The sequence below is a fragment of the Tursiops truncatus genome, chromosome 8 (assembly GCF_011762595.2).
Source record: "Tursiops truncatus isolate mTurTru1 chromosome 8, mTurTru1.mat.Y, whole genome shotgun sequence".
Taxonomy (NCBI): Eukaryota; Metazoa; Chordata; class Mammalia; order Artiodactyla; family Delphinidae; genus Tursiops; species Tursiops truncatus.
Window position 1 is genome coordinate 9,531,743 of NC_047041.1, and position 16,309 is coordinate 9,548,051.

General features: G+C 40.1%; 1 long non-coding RNA gene and 1 pseudogene across 1 annotated transcript; one reads left to right on the plus strand and one right to left on the minus strand.

Annotated features, from left to right (window-relative positions):
* Nucleotides 1–382: 382 nt before the first annotated feature.
* LOC141279242 (uncharacterized) lies at nt 383–9,050 on the minus strand. Its single transcript, XR_012333212.1, has 3 exons — nt 8,880–9,050; nt 5,585–5,759; nt 383–554 (listed from the first exon to the last, which is right to left on the minus strand). It is a non-coding gene; the product is annotated as an uncharacterized lncRNA (long non-coding RNA).
* Nucleotides 9,051–11,315: 2,265 nt separating this feature from the next.
* Nucleotides 11,316–12,261, plus strand: LOC101327869 (olfactory receptor 6M1-like; annotated as a pseudogene).
* Nucleotides 12,262–16,309: the final 4,048 nt, after the last annotated feature.

The following is a 16,309-nucleotide window of genomic DNA, read 5'->3' on the forward strand; positions in this document are numbered from 1 at the left end:
TTCTCTGTTATTCTCTGTTTTTGTTGGGTGTTTGCCCAGCTGGAGTAGCCAAGAGTTTGCATTTCATGTTAACATCAGGCCACAGGCTGACCTCTACCATCCTGTACATACTGAGTCTTTATGTTCAGGAATAGGTCTGTCTGTGACAGGAAGGAATAAATTATTCCTGACTTGACATAGATACTACATACTCCCAGGCTCTGAGTTAGTTCTGCTTCTTCAAAGGCTGTATGTGGTGATGGGCTGCTCAGTCACTTGTTTCCCCTCATTTGTATAGAACTTTGCCATTTACAGAAACACATTCTCATGTATTATCTAATTTTATTTATTTATTTTATTTTTATTTTTTATTTTTATTTTTTTGCGGTACGCGGGCCTCTCACTGCTGCAGCCTCTCCCATCGCGGAGCACAGGCTCCGGACGCGCAGGCTCAGCGGCCATGGCTCACGGGCCCAGCCGCTCCGTGGCATGTGGGATCTTCCCGGACCAGGGCACGAACCCGTGTCCCCTGCATCGGCAGGCAGACTCTCAACCAATGCGCCACCAGGGAAGCCCTGCATACAAAGTAAGGAGTCTATAAATAATAACCTTCATACTACTGAACCAAAGACAGCAAGGTGAGGCACAAATGGGTGAAGAGGCTATTTAAAACAATGAAATACAGACAGTCCCCAACTTGCAATAGTTCAACTAATGATTTTTTGACTTTCTGATGATGCAAAACCCACATGCATTTAGTAGAAACCCTGCTTCTAAGTTTGAATTTTGATATTTTCCCAGGCTCACGATGTGTGGTGGGATACTCTCTCGTGATGCTGGGCAGCAGCTGTGAGCCCCAGCTCGCAGGCAGCCACGTGATGCCGAGGGTAAACAACAAACCGAGAAAGTGCACGCTATTATCAGTATCACAAATCATACATTGGATATGAGAGGCAGTAGAGCAGAGCTGGGCTTGGAAGTGTCTTACTTTTCCAGGACTTTGGCGACAAAATATCACAAACTTGGGTGGCTTAAACAACAGAAATTAATTTTCTCACAGTTCTGGAATCTAGAAGTCTAAGATCAAGGAGACAGAAGGGTTGGTTTCCACTGAGAGGACAGCCTCTCTCCTTGGCTTGCTGCTGGCCACCCACTTGCTGCCTCCTCACGTGGCCATTCCCCTGGCAGTGCATCCCTGGTGTCTCTTTGTGTCTGCAGATTTCCTTTCTTATAAGAATACCAGTCACATTGGATTGGGGTCCACCCTAACAGCCTCATTTTAATTTAATTACCTCTATAAAGGTCCTATCTCCAAAAACGGCCATTCTGTGATATGGGGTCTGGAGGGGGTGGTTAAGCCTTCAACATATGAATTTGGGGGAAAAACACAATTCAGCCAGTAACAGAGTAAGACAAACACAGGGATGAATGCTAGCCAAGGTACCCACCACACGTATGGTTTTGAACAAGTCTCCCACGCTCTCAGTCTTATTTTTCTAACTGTAAAAGAGGGATCATAATGATAAGCATTTACCTCATAGGGTCATTAGGAGAATAAAATTAGGTAAGAATGGCAAGAACCTAGCATAGTGCTCAGCACACGATATATGCTCTATAAATCTCAGCTAATCACAACAAAAATTTACATTTTCTTGGTATCTCAAACATTTTCTGGTGGTAGCTTCAGTTTATCCTTTTCCATCTACAGTTATGATTTAATGTCTATCAGCTTGCTTCTTTACTATAAGTCCTTTTCAATCTAATATAATGTTTAAGCTTGTATTTTTGCTTCTTTTAAATGTCTTTGACAAAGTCTCAAATTTTGGTAGCAGTTTTAAGCAGCAGCAGCATTTCTGATATTTCCTAAGAATTTTTATCTTGTCTACTTTTTTGGCAAATTGGAAAAACGGTCTTTTTTGGCTTTTTTTCTAAGTCTTTGTTTACATCTCTTTACAATTTGTTAGCTGTAGATAAAACATAAATAGAAAGTAAGTCAAGAAGAGAAACAAATACCGTATGCTAACGCACATATATGGAATCTAAAAAACAGTACTGATGAACCTAGTGGCAGGGCAGGAATAAAGGTGCAGACATAGAGAACGGAGTTGAGTTCCCCCTAGTGGGGGAAGAGTAAGCTGGGACAAAGTGAGAGAGTAGCATTGACATATATACACTACCAAATGTAAAATTAGATAGCTAGGGGGAAGCAGCTGCATAGCACAGGGAGATCAGCTCAGTGCTTTGTGACCACCTAGAGGGGTGGGCTAGGGAGGGTGGGAGGGAGGCTCAAGAGAGAGGGGATATGAGGACATGTGTGTATGCATATAGTTGATTCACTTTATTGTACAGAAATTAACACAACATCGTAAAGCAATTATACTCCAATAAACGTGGAAAAAAAACATAAATAGATGTTGGATTGAGATAAAATGTATAATTCCAATATTCCAACATCTATCATATATTTGTGGGATCATATATTCAAGGGTTCAGCATTTTAGTGACTAAGTGAAGGAAAAGTAATTGTGAGAACTATCACAGGAAACAGCTTCATCCAATTTTGCCTCAAAATATTACATAATTATAAATTAATGTATAAAATAGTTTATATTAAATTAAAACATTTTATTATACTTACTACTGGCTAACATTTACCATGTACTCATTACATGCTCAGCCCTGTACTAAGCCCTTTACAGATAATATCTATTCTTCACAGTGACCTGTGAGTTGGGTACTTGTATCCTTCTCATAGTGCATTTGAAGAGTGTGTGCTCAGAGAGCTTGCCTAACACCACACGAATGACCAGTGGGAACTTAAACTCTGTCTGGCTATGAAGCCCAGCACACTCTTAAACAGTGTTCTTTGCCCCTAATATTCTTGAAGAATTATATCCAAAGGAAAACTTTGTGAACTAAATATGCCTTTCTTTAGCTTTTTAAAAAAAATTATTAATTAAAATGTATTTCTTAAGAAACAGAGAAGAGAGGAAGATAACATTTGCCAAATCCCTATTATGTTCAAGATACAGTGTGAATTGCTTTAAAGAAGCATCCAAGTCAATCTTTACAATTCAATGATGTAGGTTTAAATATCTCCATTTTGCTAATTAAAACATAGCAATTTAAATTAGCTAAGTAACTTATTGCAAGTCATAAAATGTTTACATGTTAAGATAAAATTAAAACTATCTCTGATTCTATCACTTCTCTTGGCTTAACGATTACTACAGTTTATTCCTCTCAAAGAAGAACACGAATCTGTTCTTAACAGATGCTTAATAACATCTGACAAATGTATAGACTGGGGTTCTGGCCATCAACAAAGTGTCATTGAGAAGTCACACTTTCATTTATTGTTAACAAATGAAGGGCTGGACAGTTCTGAACTGTAAATATTGTCTCCTTTTCTTCACTTCCCTGCATCTAGTTAACTGTTACTCTTGAGGTTCACTTTACCAATCTTATTTTCACATGATTAATTGATGCTGTATGCTATGATGTAAAATTGGAACACAAAGAAATAAGCACTTAACTATGTCTGAGACAGGGATATTCCACAAAGAAAATGAATATTTAACTTGGATTTTGAAGGATGTATAGAAGATTTTCCAGCAGAAGAATCAGGGAAGGGCATCCCAAGTGGCGAGAGTAAAATTTTTAAAGGCACAAAATTGTGAATGAATCTATTTTAAATGCTTTTTGGAAACCTTCTCCAACATCTGTACAGGATTAATCATTATATATTTTACATATTTCTGTTAAATATTTATTACCTTTTATTTTCATCAAGTGTATGTTTACCTCCCATGCTCAGGTATGAGCTTCTAAAGAACAGGACTTCTAGATCTTTGTAACTACAGTGCTCAACATAGTAAATGCTCAATAAATATGTGTTTCTTGAAAGAACAAGTCAATGAATGAATGAAAAATGAAAGGGGTGTGTCTGGGCAATGGTGAGGACATTTTAGCTAAATAGTAGACTGTGCCTGAGAGAGATGTGTGCGCTACTAGGTAAACACATGGCTTTGAGGGGACTACAGAGGTAGGCTGGGTCTGAGTGTTAGTTCCATAATACTATGCAAAGTTATTAAGTTATTTTAATGCAACGTATAAGCAATAAATTATTGAAGATCCTAAAGAAGCAGAGCAGTATTACATGGTTTGCATTTTGGAAAGGTAATAGTTTAAGAAGTGAATGAATTATGACCATAGCATTTCTTAGGACCTCTGTTCACATCCTTCCAGCCCACTCCAGAGGTCACCTTCAGATAATGTCTTTATGTCCTGAGGACTCCCCACATCCTCTGCCTGGCAGTAGTCTCTGGCCAAGGACTTTTTTTGGTTTACATATATGAGGCAGGCCACGAACCAATGTGGGGCAGGAGTCAGTACAAAAATACCCTAGCTTCCTTTTCACCCTAGTGGGACAACTTGGAGGTGTTTACAGACCATTTTTCCAGAAAATCTCCAGTGTGATTGAGCCCCAGTTCCCCACAGCAGTAAACTATTCATTGACACTTGCTTAATTGACTATCCTTTCCTGACTCACTTTCGCATTCCCTTATCATGTTTCTTGGGATCATCTTTCAAATAAATTGGGTTATACCCAAACCCTCGTCTCATTGTCTGCTACTGGGCAAATCCAAACTGAATAAAGTTTTCTATTTTTCTTTTCCCTAATAGAAGGAATTCTTGCAGGGAGGCTGGTAATAGTATCTTTGTGTCATATCTATACCTATTGACAGGTATGAAGAACCCACCAAAGTATTATGGATGTTTAAAAGAAAAGGGTTCTTACATTCTGGAAATTCATATTATTTATAAATAAAAACAACAGCAGAAAAATACATGTTGATCTACTCACACAATGGGATACTACACTTTGGCTAATGAATTACTTTCACACACATGCGATGACATAAATGTCGAAAAAGTAAAAATTTCAGTGAAAAAAAGAAAATTTCAGTAGAATTAAATTAATATAAAGATCAAAAACTTGCAATATGGACACATGAGGTAAAACTTTAAAACAAGGGAAAAATGAACCCAAAATTTAGGAGAGTGATGACTTCTAGTGTAAAGGGAGTGAAGGGAATGGAATCAGCCCAAGGTTCACTGGGAACATCCAACGTACAGACATCGCTCTACTCCTTAAACTAGGTAGTGGGACCCAGGTGTTCATTGTATCGGAGTTTTGTATACTTTACATATTTTCCATTAATATTATTTTTTAATTGTTTACTATTTAATAAAAACTTTTGAAAAAACTTCCAACAGGACAATGAAGGATGTCTTTTTGATGTCATTGTAGAATATTATTGCCACAGGCATTAAAACATTATTTTTAAACAATGGAATGTAAAATAAAGGGATGATTAAATAATCGACTCTGTTGTTTTTCACTAATTTAGCATCCCAGTAATCACAGGCATTATTACTCCTCCTACCCTAAGTGAACTAGCAGAGCATAAATAATGCTATTCTCTTAGCTTGAATGATTATTTTTGTAAAAGTAAAGCCAGTATTATTGACCAAAAAAATTGCAACTTAAGCGATAAGTGTCAGGATGAACCTAGAAGCCTTTAAAGGAACAAGAATCTACCTGGAGTCAGGTCTTGGATACCACTTTCTAGACCATGTTTGAATCCAGTGACTCAGGAAATGCTGCTGCTTGTAGCCACTCTTCTCAAAACATCCTCTGAACCTTTGCTTTAATATTCTTGTTCTCCTCTGGCCTCCCTGGTCTTGGACTTTGATTCTCTTTCTTTGCTCTGCCCCTGTGGATTAAATGGCTAGATGGTTTACTTGATTTGGGGTTTCTCCCACTGAGATTTTTTTCTTAAGTTCTTCTTACATTGTCCCTTTAATTGTAGAACACAGAAAAGTCTTATTCCACTATCGAAGCCACTATCACATGGGTAAAGTGTGTAGAAACCCATTTTTAAAAAGCAAAACAGAAAGATGAAGTAAATTTTAATACTACAGTTTATTTAACTTGGTTTTGTCACCAGCATGGTCCATTAGTAATTCCCAGGAAGTAAAAATAGAACCTCCCAAGAAAAAGGCTCAAATATCACAAACTAGGGTGACCTACCTCAGCTTCATTCTCACAGAAGGTCAGGGAAGCCAACCCCATGAAAGAAAAAAAGCCATTTTTCAGCCTGACCCCACCCAAAACTAGAAGACAGCTTAGAGGTTTCCTGAGGATGGCTGGGTTTTGCCCTATCTGAATCCCTAGCTCTGGTCTAATAGCTAGGCCTCTGTATGAATAGTTGAAAGGAAAGGATAATGATCCTTTTGAATGGAAATCAGAGTGGGAAGGGGCGTTTTAAGAACTGAAAAAGCAATTACCCTGCCCTGGCCCTCCCAGATTTAGCTAAACCCTTTGACCTTTACTTTCATGAGAGAAGGGGAATTGCCCTTGGGGTACTAGCTCAAAAACTGGGACCCCTTACTTAGGTGGTTGCTTATTTCTCTAAACAACTAGATCAAACCACTAAGGGATGGCCTTCTTGCCCCTGCTAAGGGATGCTAAAAAGTTAACATTTGTTCAGCTAATCACTATATGGACTCCACACCAGGTTCAGGTTTTAGTAAGTTCTAAGGGAACAGAATGGCTATCCCCCAAAGGTCAATTCAAAGTCAAGCTGTGCTTTAAGACAACCCAGTGGCTCCTATAAAAACCTGTCACACACTAAATCTTGCCACCCTGCTACCCACAGAACCTGGGCCCCTGAAGCATGATTGTATAGAAACCATATATAATCTATTCCAGTTGTCCCAGCCTAGGAAGCGAGCCTCTCCCAAACACCAAAGAGGAATGGTTCACAGACAGAGCAGTTTTATGAGAGAAGGAAAAAGGCTGGTGGGATACACAGTGACCTCCCAAACCCAAGTCACAGAAGCAAGAAGCCTAGCTCCAGGACTTCTGCCTAAAAGGTGGAGCTGATGGCTCTTAGAAGAGGGAAGCCTTAGAGCTTGGGACAGGGAAGTTCTTAAAATGTTTACACAGATTTTCGGTATTCGTATGCCGTCCTACACACACACGGGGCTATTACTACAGAGAATAAACAAGTGAAACATGGCTTAAACATACTGCTCTTAGAAGCAGTACAGCTTCCAAAAAAGACAGAGTAATTTATTGTAGGGGTCACCAAAAGGATGATGCGGAGGTAATAAAGGGAAACAACAAGGTGGATGCAACCGCCAAAAGGGCAGCCCCAGACCAGTAACTTGGCAGCCACCCATCATACCTTGAAGCCAGATCCATCCAATTATTCCCCAATCTACACAAAAGAAGAATTACACAAAGCCCGAAAATGGAACTTCAGTAAAGATCTAGGAGGCCGTGGGTGGCTAGTTAATAAACATGGGCAATACCTCTTTCCCCAAACTGCAGCTTGTCAAGCCATCAGGGAGGCTCATAACGGGCCTCAATATGGGAGGGAAGCCCTATATAATCGATTAGTTGAGTTGAGGTCTTGGTAACTCCTGGCATGAAAGTATAGTTAGTCGGAGAGTCGAGACCTGCCCCATCTGCACAGTGAACAGCCCCAGCACCAGAACCCCCACGCTCCCAGATAAGGTCCATTCAGACCAGAGGAACATACCCTGGAGAAGACTGCCATGCTGAGAATACTGGGCAATTTCAGGTATCTCTTGGTGCTAGTGGACACATTTTCTGGGTAGAGAGAAGTATTCCCTGCTAGATCTGAAATGGCAGCTGAAGTGGCTAAGGCATTACTAAAAGAAATAATCCCTAGGTTTGGGCTCCCAGGACCCCTACAAAGCAATAATGGTCCAGCATTTGTGTCTCAAGTAACAAATGGGATAACGAGTTCCCTGGGCATGAAATGGACCTTGCACTTAACCTGGAGACCCCAATCATCAGGAAAAGTAGAGAGCTCCAGTCAGGCCTTGAAACCAATCAGGCCTTGAAATGGGCCTTAGCAAAGCTATGTCAGGAAACTCAAAAATATTGTATTAACTTGCTTTCAATGGTCCTGCTTTGCCTGGGGTTAAATGTGTTCAGACTCATGTATGGTAGACCCACTCCTCAAGTCCCAGAGAAGGGACACCTTGAAGTCCCTTGAAATGGAACAACTCAAGTGTGCCTCCAGGTAGGAGAAACCAGGAGAGCTCTTGCTGAATATGGTCACCAGGTGCTGCCCCTACCTGACCTGACTCTGCACCCCTTCCTGCCAGGAGACTGGGTGCACCTAACCTGGAAAACAGGAGCCTGCAAGACCAGCTCGCTCCTAAGTGGCACGGACCCCACTCAGTGATCCTAGCCACCCATTCTGGCCTGAAGTGGCAGGGGTCACTCCATGAGTACATCAACTCTATGGAAGAGGCCCCCAAGCCCCAACCTCCAAAGAGACAATACGGGGCAAGAGCCACCCCTGACTACTTGTGTGACCCTCTCTCTAACCTGAAGCTTCTCTTCCGAAAAACAGCAATGTGTGACCAGGGATATTCAGGCCACGGCAGTGAGCCTCGCCAAAGACCAAGATACCTTCATTTTTAGGAAAAATTTGATATAAGACCATTATTCTCTTGCTAATATTTGGGCCATGCATCCTACATTGTCTGGTGTCCTTTGTCTCCAAAAGGATAAACAAGTGGTGCTCACTGAGGGAGACAAACAGTCAGGGCCGAGGCCTGGTGACCATCACACGCATCTAAAGGCAGCAGCTGGGGAGCAGCTCTGCTTCTCCCCCAGGGTGATGATGACACCCACACTCAGCAGGAGGCACTCACAGGAGACAGACCTCCACCCTCAGGCCCCCTCAAGACCGAGCGAGACAAAAGGCAGAGGAGGGGTTTGTCACCAACAAAGACCATTAACAATTCCCAGGAAATAAAAACAGAATCTGGGTAATAAAATTAGGTCTAACCTTTTTTTTCTTTTCTTCTGTGCTCAGTCTAGTTCCACTTGCTCATAGGGGGCCGCGTTCGGAGGCCTCGTCCCCTGCACATCAGACCAGACTTTCTCGCGGGAAATGCCGACGACGACACCCCAGCTCGAGGGGCTGTGCTACACCCAATTCGAGATGGCGGCGGCGGGCCGTGTGCAGAGACGCTGCACCAGGCACTGTGTGGAGCGTGAGCCGCGGAGCTGCTCCAGCCTCGCGAGAACTCCTTGCGCCCGACACTATCCACACGCTATCAAGCAGCCCCGCCCTCGCCATCCGCCTGTCCCGGAAGCCTGTGCTCCAGAATGGGAGTACGCACCTCTCCATTCTCTGATCAAAGGATAAAACCATCCTTTGCTTCTGAACTGAACTCGGTCTTATTCTACTGGCGTGAGTGACACCAGGTCCGCCAGGTAGGCGGACACTTCTTGGGGACAGACTCCGGAAGGTTAGTAGCACTATATCCAAAAATATTATCTTTTAAACATGTAATAACATAACTCTATTAAGGTAATTTACGTTCTTTTTTTTTTTGGTGCAAATCTTTAAAATTCATAATGCATTTTATACTTACAGCACATCTCAAAACAAACTAGCCACATTTCAAATGCTCAGTGGCCACACATGGCTTGTGGCTACAATATCGGCCAGCAAAGGTCCAGAATATAATTTTTTTAACTATGAATTTTTTTAATATGTAAATTTATTTATTTATTTTTTCTGTGTTGGGTCTTTGTTTCTGTGCGAGGGCTTTCTCTAGTTGCAGCGAGTGGGGGCCACTCTTCATCGCGGTGCGCAGGCCTCTCACTATCGTGGCCTCTCTTATTGCGGAGCACAGGCTCTAGAACGCAGGCTCAGTAGTTGTGGCACACAGGCTTAGTTGCTCCGCGGCATGTGGGATCTTCCCGGACCAGGGCTCGAATCTGTGTCCCCTGCATTGGCAGGTGGATTCTTAACCACTGCACCACCAGGGAAGCCCTAATTGTGTTAACTGTTGGTATTTATTTATATTTTTGTTACAGTTGAGTTTTGTTTCTCTTATAACATTTTTTCCTGTCTGCAAATTTGGAAATTATACTCTGTTTCTATTCTTTCAGTGAGTACCCTAGAAAATTTATCAAGTTTATTTAACTTAAAATCTAACATGAAACAGTATTTTATCCCCTCTTGTACCATTTGGTTTGGAAGCTCCAATTTTTCCTCTCCACTCTCACATTCTATTGTCATCCTAGCTTAACTTCACGAATTCAGCACTATTATGACTTTTTACAAAGAATTTTCATTTAGATTTATGTACACGTTCACCATTTTATTTTTTATTATTTCTTTCTACATATTAAATTATCTTAAAATTATTTTCTTTATTCTTGAATTGTATTTTTTAGAAATTACTTTACAGCTGGTCCGTTGGTAATAAATTCCCGAAGTGTTTGTCTGTAATATATTTATTTTACGATAGAAGATAATCTTACTAGATATACAATTCTGAGATGGCAATCATTTTCTCACCATACTTTAAAGATATTATTTAACTAAGTTTTGGCTTCCTTTGCTGCTGTTGAGAAACCGACAGTCATTTTAACTGCTGTTCCTATATAAGTGATCTTCCCTTTCTGGTTGTTTTCCATATTCTCCCTTGAGTGTCCTGAATCTGTTTCCCTTTTAAGTACTGCCCCACCTTCACTCACTCTGTTCTCTCTCCTGAAGGATACAAACTATGTATATAAATGTTCCCATTCCTTTCATTTCTTTGAACATTGTCTCATATTTTCAATGTCTATCTCTCTTTGCGTCATTAAAGATAAATTCTTTTGATATATCTTCCTAATTGCTAATTCTGTTTAAAAATTTACCTATTGTTTATCTCATCTTAACTCATTTGAAATAACTCAGTTGTTATTTCAATAATGATAGGTTAAAAGGATCCTTCAGTTCATGATATGCTAGTCAGTCTTAACAGAGGAATGAAAATAGAATCTGTCTGATAGCTTCTCTTCCTTCAATAAATATAATCTGAGGTTTTCAGCTAGGATATCCATATTATTAAATGATTAAAATATATGATCAAAATAACTTGAATGATTTTCAGTTAATTACATATTTCAGTTAGTTTGAATACATTTGGGTTTAAGGAAGGAAAAAAAGAGAGAAGAAATATTTTAGTTAAATAAAAATCAAATAGTTAAAGTTTAAAATGATCACAGAGTTGCTGTTTGCCTTTTTTCCCCCAGCACATCAATTATATAGATGAGAACTGAGGCCTAGTGATATAATTTGATTTGCCCAAGGCCACAGACAGAATTAGAACCCCTCACTCTTGAATGTTCTCTCTATTCTATATTTAGTGAAATCATAAAACATTTGAAAGACATCTTAAACTGTTCTAACCTTCTTCATTTCTTCACCCCTCACACAGAAATGGCCGTGAGAAACCAGACTAGCATGATTGAATTCACCCTTGTCTCCTTTCCCTCTGTCCAGGAGCTTCAGATCTTGCTATTTCTCATTCTCCTGCTGGCTTATACACTCACTATAACAGAAAACATTGTTATCATTTCCTTAATATGGACTGATAATCGTCTCCAAACACCAGTGTACTTCTTCCTCAATAGTTTGTCATTTTGGGACATTTTATTCACAACTACTATTGCCCCAAAGTTGCTAGCTTGCCTCTTAGAGGAAAAGAAAAACATACCTTTTGCTGGCTGCGTCATCCAAACATATTTCTACTTCTTTCTGGGGAAGTGGAGTTTATCTTCTTGGAGGTGATGTCCTTTGACCGCTATGTGGCCATCTGTAACCCGCTGTGCTACACCATCATCATGAATAGCAGGGCCTGCCTCCTGTTAGTTCTGGGCTGCTGGGAGGGGGCCTTCCCGTCAGTGCTTTGCCCAACTATTGTGGTGTCCAGATTGCCATACTGCACTGAAGAAATTAGTCATTTCTTCTGTGACATCGCTCCTTTACTGCAGGCGGCCTGCATAGACACTCATTTCATTGAGATGATAAGCTGCTTCTTATCTTCCCTCGTGGTCCTGACCTCGCTGGTGCTCACCACGTGTCCTACACCTATATCATTTCTACCATCCTGCGCATCCCCTCGGCCCAAGGATGTCAGAAAGCCTTTTCCACCGGTACTTCTCACATCACTGTGGTCTCCATTGCCTACGGGAGCAACATCTTCATGTATGTGAGACCCAGCCAGAGTCATTCCCTGGAATTTGACAAAGTGACAGCTATCCTCACCATAATGGGGACCCGTCTTCTGAACCCCTTCATTTATAGTCTAAGGAATGAAAAGGTAAAGGAAGTGTTGAGAGATGCAGTCAACAAAATTTTGCCCTTTTTGCACAGGAAACCTTAAAAGTTTGTTTGCTAAGAATGTCATTTTCAACTCTTGGACACAATGTGGAGTAAGGCATGCTTGAAGATCGTAAAATCAAAGATGTGTAAGAAGAAATGAAAAAGCTTTGTGCCACATCAGATGCAAAGTATTATAGTCAAGGTCCATAGGAGACAATTCAGCCATTGAGAAAATAACATGCTCTGAACTGTTATTGGACCGTCTCACACACAGAACATTATGAATTAAAGAAAAATACTGAAGTCAGAAAACCTGAATTTTAAGGCTAGCTCTATTACTTCTTTACCAGGTGACACTTGACCTCTCTGACCTTAGTTTCCCATCAGTAACATGCTTCTCCTATTTTTTTTTAATAGTTAAAGTAGGATTAACGGAGATAGTCTAAGTCATGCAACCACATGTAATTAAAAATGAACCTTCTGGGACTTCCCTGGCAGTCCAGTGGTTAAGACTCTGCACTTCCACTGCAGGGGATGCGGGTTCGATCCCTGGTTGGGGAACTAGGATCCCACATGCCACATGGCACAGACAGAAAAAAAAAAGTGACTCATCTAACTGGGTTTTTTCAGAATTTGCAAGATGATTGGAATCGTCCCTGACAGCCAAAGACTGTAAATAATAATAATAATACAAAAACAAGGAAGAGGAGTAACATAACCCTGTGTTTGTACATGTACGTACATACACATCTTATTTAATCCTCTTAACAACCTGGAGAAGCTGATATTTATATCTCCATTTTACAGATGAGAAAACTGAGGTTCACTGAGATTAAGCGTCTTGCCCCAAACTACATCACTAGTTTTGAATATATACTTCACTATGTCATGAAGTATGGAATGGGAAGAAACTTAAGAGGGGAAACAGAAGTTAACATGGAAGTTATCCACTTTTTCTGAGACAAGAGCATTCCCTACCAGTCCTAATTACCTGGAAAAATCTACAGACCAGGAAACATCAGGATGACTGACAATAGACTGTGAGAAGCAACGGCTTGAAAGGAGAACCAACTATTCAGAAGCAGTAACTAACCATGAGTCCAGATTGATCATCTGTGGCAACTGGCCAATGTGACCATCATCTACAGAAGAATTAGTATCCTAGGATGCATTTGGTTGGGGGAAAACAAAAGCAGAAGAGTAATCAAGCTGGCTTAAGTGAAATGGGTATTTATTATAATAATAATCAAGAATACCACATAAAACCCCAAAAGGTAAGAAACAGCAAGACCTGCTAAGGGGCTAGAATCAGGAACTAGAAATCCTTGAAAATCCAAGGCAAACACTCTCTTCCCTCTGAATTTCTCTCTTGCTTTCTTGGGGTTCATTTGGTCTCTGTATTATTGGTTTTTTCCCAAATATCTTGTGGTAAACTGAATGATGGCCCCAAAAGATATCCAGACCTAATCCCTGACCCTGTGACTCTAAGTAACATATAAAGTTTATATGGCAAAGGGATTTTGCGGATGCAATTACAGATCCTGCGATAGGGAGATTATCCTGGATTACCCAGGTGGTTCTATTGTATTTACAAGTGTCACATGAGCGAGGTAGAGGCAGATTTTACCACACAAAAGAAGGTAATGTGATCTTGGAAGCAGAGATTTGAAGATGCTATGCTGCTGGCTTTGAAGTTGGAGGAAGGGGCCATAAGCCAAGGACTGCACATCTCAAAGCTGGAAAAAGCAAAGAAATGGATTCTCTCTGCCCTAGAGCTCTTGGCATGGCCCAGCCAACACCCAGGTTTAGGCCCAGTAAAACTGACTTTGGATTTCTGTCTTCCAGAGCTATAATAGAATACATTAGTGTTATTTTAAGCCACCAAGCTTGTGGTAAATTCCTACAGCATCACAGCAAACTAGTACATACCTGATTCATGTTTCTCTGTCAGCAGACTCTTTCCACTTCTCTCTGCACATGGAAGGTAATGGTTGCTTCAGTCATTCACAGATATATGTATATTTCAATCATAGATATATATATACAAGTATATATATTGGATACATTTAAATATTTGAGATATACATTATTTATATCAACATTTATTTTAAATTATCAGAGTTCTAAATCCAAATTCCTGGAAAGAGGATCTGATTGATCTGATTGGAGAGAGCTGTCTTCCCTGATTCACTTATTTGTAAGAGGAAGGGTTTGGCAAGAGGTAAACTGCCCTCTGTCAACACAGCCACTGAGCAGGTGCTGTGGGGACAGGCATCTAAAAAGAGAGCTTAGGAACATGGAGAAGACAAGAGGCATCTCAAAGATCAAAATAGGTCATTACCAGTGTGGTCATTGACCGTCTAGCTATGTAGACAAAGATGAAGACCTTAAGAACTGGCAGGGAACCCATCATGGTAGAGATGTAGGTAGAGAAAGTACCATCTTCAGAATGGATTCAGAATATTATAAAAGAACATTGTCCAAAAAAAAAAAAGAACGTTGTCCGTCAAAAGATAGAGCAGTGGGCAAATGTTTAAAGGTCAAAAAAATGTAGAACAGGGAATTCCCTGGCGGTTCAGTGGTTAGGACTCCACGCATTCATCACCAGAAATGAAGCATTCACATAACTTTCTGCTCTGTATTCATAATCAGACATTAATTAAGATGGGATTTTGAAAGTTTGTGTCCTATCGAGGCCATAACAAAATAAGCAGCTAAAAAAATACAGATTTATTATCTTACTGTTCTGTAGGTCAGGAGTCCAATACAGGTCTCACCAGGCTGCAGACTGCATTCATTTCGAGGGGCTCTAGGGGACAATCCATTGCCTTCTCATTTGGGCTGTTGACAGAATTCATTTCCTTGAAGTTTAGGACCAAGGCCCTGTTACGTTGCTGGCTATCAGCCAAGGGCCAGTCCCAGTTTCTAGAAGGTGCTGCAGTGCTTGGCTCATGGCCCCCCTTCCTCCACCATCAAAGCCAACAACAGGGGGGCAAGTCTCTCATGTTTCACATCTCTCCTCCTCCTTCTGCCATCCCCTCTCTGACTCAGATGGAAAAAGTTCTTCCTTTTTAAGGACTCATTTGATTGGACTGAGCCCACCCAGAGAATCCACAATAATGCCACCAACTCAAGGTCCACATCCTGAATTACTTCTATAAAGTGCCTTTTGCAAGTAAAGTAGCATAGAGCTGACCCTCTGCACCCTCGTGTTCCACATCCACTGATTCAACCAACTATCAATCAAAAATACTTGGAAAAATTAAATTCCAGAAACTTCCAAAAGGCAAAATAAATTTGCTATGAGCTGGCAACTATTTACATAGCATTTACATTGGTTTTATAAGTAACCTAGAGATGATATAAAGTTTCAAAAGGATGTGCACAGGTTTATAGGCAAATACTACGTCATTTTATGAGGGACCTGGACCCAATTCCCCTTGAATACCAAGGGAGAAGTGTATTCACAGGTTCAGGGGATTAGGACAAGGCTATCTTTAGGTGCCATTATTCCGTTTACCAATGTTAAATTGCTAGTGTTAAAGGTGCAAGAATGTAAAAGTAAAAAACCAAACACGGTATGTTTTTTTAAAGCCAATACTAAATCCTAAACTCTCTGTCTTTCATCACTTGCAACCAGAAGAATTTACAAGACTCTTATGAAAGATTAGTGAAAAGCAGCAAAATATCTGGCAAATTCATATTTTAATAGTTATGTTTGTTTTTATTTAAATCATTGTTAGGTAAAATTTTATAAATTCATGTTGACCAATATTTGAGAGAAACTTTATCTGTAAATTTTTGATCACCTTCTAATTGATTCATCTTTTATGCTTTTGAAAAAAATTACATGGAAAATAGCAATTTCAGGTAATGCTCTTTTAACTGAGACATTAAATCAGAAAACCAAGAGTAAATACATGTAAGAGATACCTGAATGAAACTTGGGAACCATTTCTTGTAATTCTGCTTGTATCCTAATTCACTGGTAAATCCATTATCGTGATTTAATCTGAATTGTTATTAAAACAGAATGATTTTGCAACAAAAAAATCATTGTTAGGTGAAGATAAATGTAGTCGGCACTTTGTGCTGTTTTAACTTCTTAA